The sequence below is a fragment of the Dipteris shenzhenensis genome, chromosome 21 (assembly GCF_047967505.1).
Source record: "Dipteris shenzhenensis isolate YYH24624 ecotype China chromosome 21, Dip_SZ_1.0, whole genome shotgun sequence".
In the NCBI taxonomy this organism is placed as follows: Eukaryota; Viridiplantae; Streptophyta; class Polypodiopsida; order Gleicheniales; family Dipteridaceae; genus Dipteris; species Dipteris shenzhenensis.
The window spans coordinates 33,520,564-33,526,563 of record NC_141616.1 but is presented as its reverse complement, the minus strand read 5'-3'; positions in this window follow the sequence as shown (position 1 = coordinate 33,526,563).

Sequence of the window (6,000 nt, the reverse complement as noted above, 5' to 3'; positions counted from 1 at the left end):
GAATCTCTCTCTCTCTCTCCCTCTCTTAAGGAGCCCCTCTTCTCTCTCTTAATTTCTCTCTTTCCCTCCCTCCCTATTCTCCCATTTCTCAAATTTACAAACTCAAATATAAATAAAAAACTAATTAAAATAGAACTCAAAAACTCAAATAAGAAACTAATTTAAAAAGAATTGTAATGCCTTCTAAAAGACCACCCTCCTCAAAAACTTTAAGAATAAACTAATTGAAAAAGAATTATAAGTAAAGAAAAAGAATTACAATACGAATTTTAAGAAATAGAACTCAAAAACCTTAACAAGAAACTAATTGAAAAGAATTGTAAGTAAAGAAATAGAATTACAAGACAATAAAAAAGAATGCAAGTACCTGGAAAAAGTGAAAAAAGTAAGGCTCGGCTTATCCTTTCTCTTCCGCTCTTGGTTGCTTCAATGAAACGAGGAGAGAGTTAAAACTAGTCCACTCCTACACATAAATTTGAATTTTCAAAAAAGAGAGGGAAATTTGAATTCATTATAAATTTGAATTCAAATTTGTGTTCAACATTCTTCTTATACTTTCTTCTTATACGTTCCTTTTGAATTCAAATTTATGTTCAACATTCTTCTTGATACTTTTTTCAACATTCTTCTCGATTCTCATAAGTCCTTTTCATTCTCGTAAGTCCTTTTCATGTAAGTCCTTTTCATTCTCGTAAGTCCTTTTCATTCCTCTCTCTCTCTCATTCTCTCTCTCTCCTCCTGCTACCCTTCCCCTCTCCCGTCGCCTAACCTCTTCCTCCCCTACCCCTTTTTCCCCCTACCCCCTTTTAACCTTCCTCCCTTTTCCCCACCCCCCTTGGCGATCCCCCCAACCCTTCCACCCTCTTCCCCACTCTCCCTTTGGCCCCCCCTCCCTCCCTCCTTGGCGACACCCCCCTCCTCTCACCCAGCCCCCCCCTCCGCAATCCACCCCCCCTTCGTAATCCACCCATCCCCCCCCCCTTCACCCTCCCTCTCTCCCTGGGCTGGCGGCCGTGGCCGCCAACCCCCCCCCTCCCTCCTCTCACCCATCCCCCCCCCCTTCACCCTCCCTGGGCTGGCGGCCGCAGCCGCCAGCCCCCCCCCCCTCCTCTCACCACCCAACCCCCCCCTCTTCACCTTCCCCCCCCCTTCGCAACCCATCCTCCCCTTCACCCTCCCTGGCTGGCGGCCGCGGCCGCCAGCCCCCCCCCTCTCCTCTCACCCAGCCCCCCCCCTCTCCTCTCACCCAGCCCCTTCGCAACCCCCTCTCCTCTCTCCCTGGGCTGGCGGCCGCGGCCGCCAGCCCCCCCCCTCCTCTCACCCACCCCCCCTCTTCACCCTCCCGCCCCCCCTTCGCAAACCACCCATCCCCCCCCCCCTTCACCCTCCCTGGCTGGCGGCCGCGGCCGCCAGCCCCCCCCCTCTCCTCTCTCCCCCCTCCTCTCACCCAGCCCCCCCCCCTCTCCTCTCTCCCTGGGCTGGCAGCCGTGGCCGCCAGCCCCCCCCCTCCTCTCACCCAGCCCCCCCCCTCTTCACCCCTCCTCTCTCCCTGGGCTGGCGGCCGCGGCTGCCAGCCCCCCCCCCTCCTCTCACCCAGCCCCCCCCCTCTTCAACCTCCCCCCCCTTCGCAACCCACCCATCCCCCCCCTTCACGCTCCCTGGCTGGCGGCCGCGGCTGCCAGCCCCCCCTCCTCTCACCTAGCCCCCCCCCCTCTCCTTCCTCTCTCCCTGGGTTGGCGGCCGCAGCCGCCAGCCCCCCCCCTCCTCTCACCCAGCCCCCCCCCCTTCACACTCCCGCCCCCCCTTCGCAACCCACCCATCCCCCCCCTTCACCCTCCCTGGCTAGCGGCCGCGGCCGCCAGCCCCCCCCCCCTCCTCTCACCCAGGGGGGTCTTCACCCTCCCCCCCCCCCCCCCTTCGCGACCCACCCATCCCCCCCTTCACCACCCTCCCTGGCTGGCGGCCGCGGCCGCCAGCCCCCCCCCTCCTCTCACCCAACCCCCCCCCTCTCCTCTCACCCACCAACCCCTTCGCAACCCCCTCTCCTCTCTCCCCTGACTGGCGGCCGCGGCCGCCAGCCCCCCCCGCCCCCTCCTCTCACCCAGCCCCCCTCTCTTCACTCTCCCCCCCCCCCTTTCGCAACCCACGCTCCCCCCCCCTTCGCAACCCACCCTCCCTGGCTGGCTGCCGCGGCCGCCAGCCCCCCCCTCCCCCTCCTCTCACCCAGCCCCCCTCTCTTCACTCTCCCCCCCCCCCTTTCGCAACCCACGCTCCCCTCCCCTTCGCAACCCACCCTCCCTGGCTGGCGGCCGCGGCCGCCAGCCCCCCTCCCCCCCCTCTCACCCAGCCCCCCCCTCTTCACCCCCCCCCCCTTTCGCAACCCCTCCCCCATCGCAACCCCTCCCCCACCCCCCCTTCCCCCCCTCAGCCGCTCCCCCACCCTCCCGGGCTGGCGGCCGCGGCCGCCAGCCCGCCCTCTTCACCCTCCCCCCCCCTCCCCCTCTCAGCCGCGCCCCCCCCCTCCCCCTCTCAGCCGCGCCCCCCCTCCCTCCTCCCCCCCCTCAGCTGCTCCCCCACCCTCCCGGGCTGGCGGCCGCGGCCGCCAGCCCCCCCTCTTCACCCTCCCCCCCCCTCCCCCCCTCAGCCGCGCCCCCCCCCCCTCCCTCTCTCAGCCGCACCCCACCCCGCCTCCCTCCCCCTCTCAGCCGCTCCCCCCTCCTCCTCTCAGCCCCCCTCCGCACCCACCCGCTTCCCTCCCACCCGCCGCGCCAGCCTCCCCTCCCACCCCCTTCCCTCACACCCACCTCCCTCTTCGCCCCTTCTTCCCCTCCCTTCCTCCTCCCTCCCGTCCCACCCTCTTCCTCCCCTCCCTTCCTCCTCCCTCCCCTCCCTCCCCTCCCCTGAACCTTTCTCTCTCTAGTTTCTCTCTCTTCAAATTTTAAAAAAGAAACTAGAAAAAAAAGTTTGCAAGTACCTGGAAACAGTTTGTAAGTTTGCTCTTTCTTGCTTTCTTGCTCTTCCTTCCTTGCTCTCTTGATCGTCCTTGCTTTCTTGCTTGAATGAAATGAGGGGAGAATGAATGAATGAAGGAATACTATATATAAGAAAAATTAGGTTTTCCTCCTCCTCTCCTATTGGCTTTCCATTCCTCCCCTCTCCTATTGGCTTTTCATTTATCTCCTCTCCCATTGGCTCCCATTACTCCCCCTCTCCTATTGAACCCCCATCCCTCATCCATTAGCCCTCCTCCCATCCATCCATTTCTTCTTCCTCCCCATTGCCACCACTCCCATCCCACATTTCCACCACGTCCCATACTCCTCCCATTTTCCAAAATCCCATATTTCCCCATCTCACCCTCCTCTTTTTCATCCCCTATTAACTTCCTCACTCATTTCACTCCCTTATTAGCCTACTCCCCTATTACCTTCCCCTCTCCCATTCCATTCTTCCCTCCCCACTCTCACTTCCACTTCCCATTACTCACTTGCCATTTAAAAACTATTAATATATTATTATACTATTTTTTATACTTATTATCATACACCCTTATTACTTCCCTATCCTATTCCACTCCTCCCTCCTCATTCCCACTTCCACTTCCCATTACTCACTTGCTATACACATTTGCAAACTATTAATATATTATTACATGATTTTTTATACTATTTGTAAACTTACATATGGGCAAAATCACAGGTGTCAAAGCGATCCTATTGTGGTCATACAACAACTGTGCTTTTATTCAAGGGTATATTTATCCTCATCAACAAGCTTATTTACTCAAGGTATGAAGTGCATAATTTGTGCACTAGGTGTTTACTTTGTGCCAAAATTGTTTGCCACACACACACACACATATACATATACCGAGAATTTTCTAATATTATCGCATCTACATTTCTCCAATGGGCACAAAACTTTGTACACTCCTCAACCTAGGTCTTATTGACTTGCATACAAAGTGGTGCACCCATCTCATAAGTACTTGTTCGGATAACACACCTCCTATGTATTTTATGACGATTGTGCATAACACTAGGAACAAAATGGTGTATCATGTGAGACAGACTATGCAAAGCATATCCAATGGACACAAGACTTTACACGTTCCTCAACCTAGGCAGTATTGACTTGTGTGCAAAGTGGCATCCCCATCCGACTTGTTTGAAAAATACACCTACGATCGTGTTTTTTGACGATTGTGCATGACACTAAGGCAATAATGGTGTTTTATGCTTGATCGACAATGCAAAGCATATCCGATGGGCACAGTACTTTGCACACACCTTCAACTAGGTAGAATCGACTTACATGCAAAGTGGCATGCCCATCCCATAAGTGCTTGATCCTATAACATACCTAGAAACGTGTTTTTTGACGGATGTGCATGACACTAGAGTAAAAATAGTATTTAATGCTCGATAGACCATGCAAAGGATATCCGATGGACACAAAACTTTTCGTACGCCTCAACCTAGGTGGTATTGAAATGTTCTCAATGAGGCACACCCATCCGATAAGTACTTGGTCAGATAACACACCTAATGGCGTGTTTTTTTGTGAATGTGCATGTCATTAGGAAAAAAATGATGTATAATGCGTGATCGACCATGCAAATCATATCCGATGGTGACAATACTTTGCACGCACCTCAACGTAGTTAAAACGGACTTGCGTGCAAAGTGGAGCCCCCATATGATAAATATTTATTTGAATAACACACCTATGGCCGTGTTTTTATATGGTTGTGCATGACACTAAGGCAAAAACGGTGTGTTATGCTTGATCGACAATGCAAAGCATATCCGATGGGCACGATACTTTGCACACACCTTCAACTAGGTGTAATTGACCTACATGCAAAGTGGCACGCCCATCGCATAAGTGCTTGATCAGATAACACACCTAGCAGTGTGTTTTTTTACGAATGTGCATGGTGCATGAAACTAGAGCAAAAATAGTATTTAATGGTCGATCGACCATGCAAAGCATATCCGATGGGCACAATACTTTGCACACACCTTCAACTAGGTGGAATTGACTTACATGAAAAGTGGCACGCCCATCGCATAAGTGCTTGATCAGATAACAAACATAGAAGTGTGTTTTTTAACGGATGTGCATGGCACTAAGGCAAAAATGGTATTTAATGCTCGATCGACCATGCAAAGCATATCCGATTGGCACGATACTTTGCACACACCTTCATCTAGGTGGAATTGACTTACATGCAAAGTGGCATTCCCATCGCATAAGTGCTTGATCGGATAACACACCTAGCAGCGTGTTTTTTTACGGATGTGCATGGCACTAAGGCAAAAATGGTATTTAATGCTCGATCGACCATGCAAAGCATATCCAATGGGTATAATACTTTTCCTATACTTCAACTTAGGTCGTATTAAAATGTTGTCAAAGAGGCACACCCATCCGATAAGTACTTGGTCAGATAACATACCTAAGGGCGTGTTTTTTTGCGGATGTGCATACCACTAGGGAAAAAACAGTGTATAATGCGTGATCAACCATGCAAATCATATCCGATGGTGACAATACTTTACACCTCAACCTAGTGGAAACGGACTTGCATGCAAATTGGAGCCCTTATCCAATAAGTACTAGTTTGAATAATACACCTAGGACTGTGTTTTTTCATGGTTGTGCATGACACCAAGGCAAAAACGGTGTCTTATGCTTGATCGACAATGCAAAGCATATCCGATGGGCACAATACTTTGCACACACCTTCAACTAGGTGGAATCGACTTACATGCAAAGTGGCACACCCATCCCATAAGTGCTTGATTGGATAACATACCTAGCAGCGTGTTTTTTGATGGAAGTGCATGACACTAGAGTAAAAATAGTATTTAATACTCGATTGACCATGCAAAGGATATCTGATGGGCACAATACTTTGCACACACTTTCGACTAGGTGGAATTGACTTACATGCAAAGTGGCATTCCCATCGCATAAGTGCTTGATCGGATAACA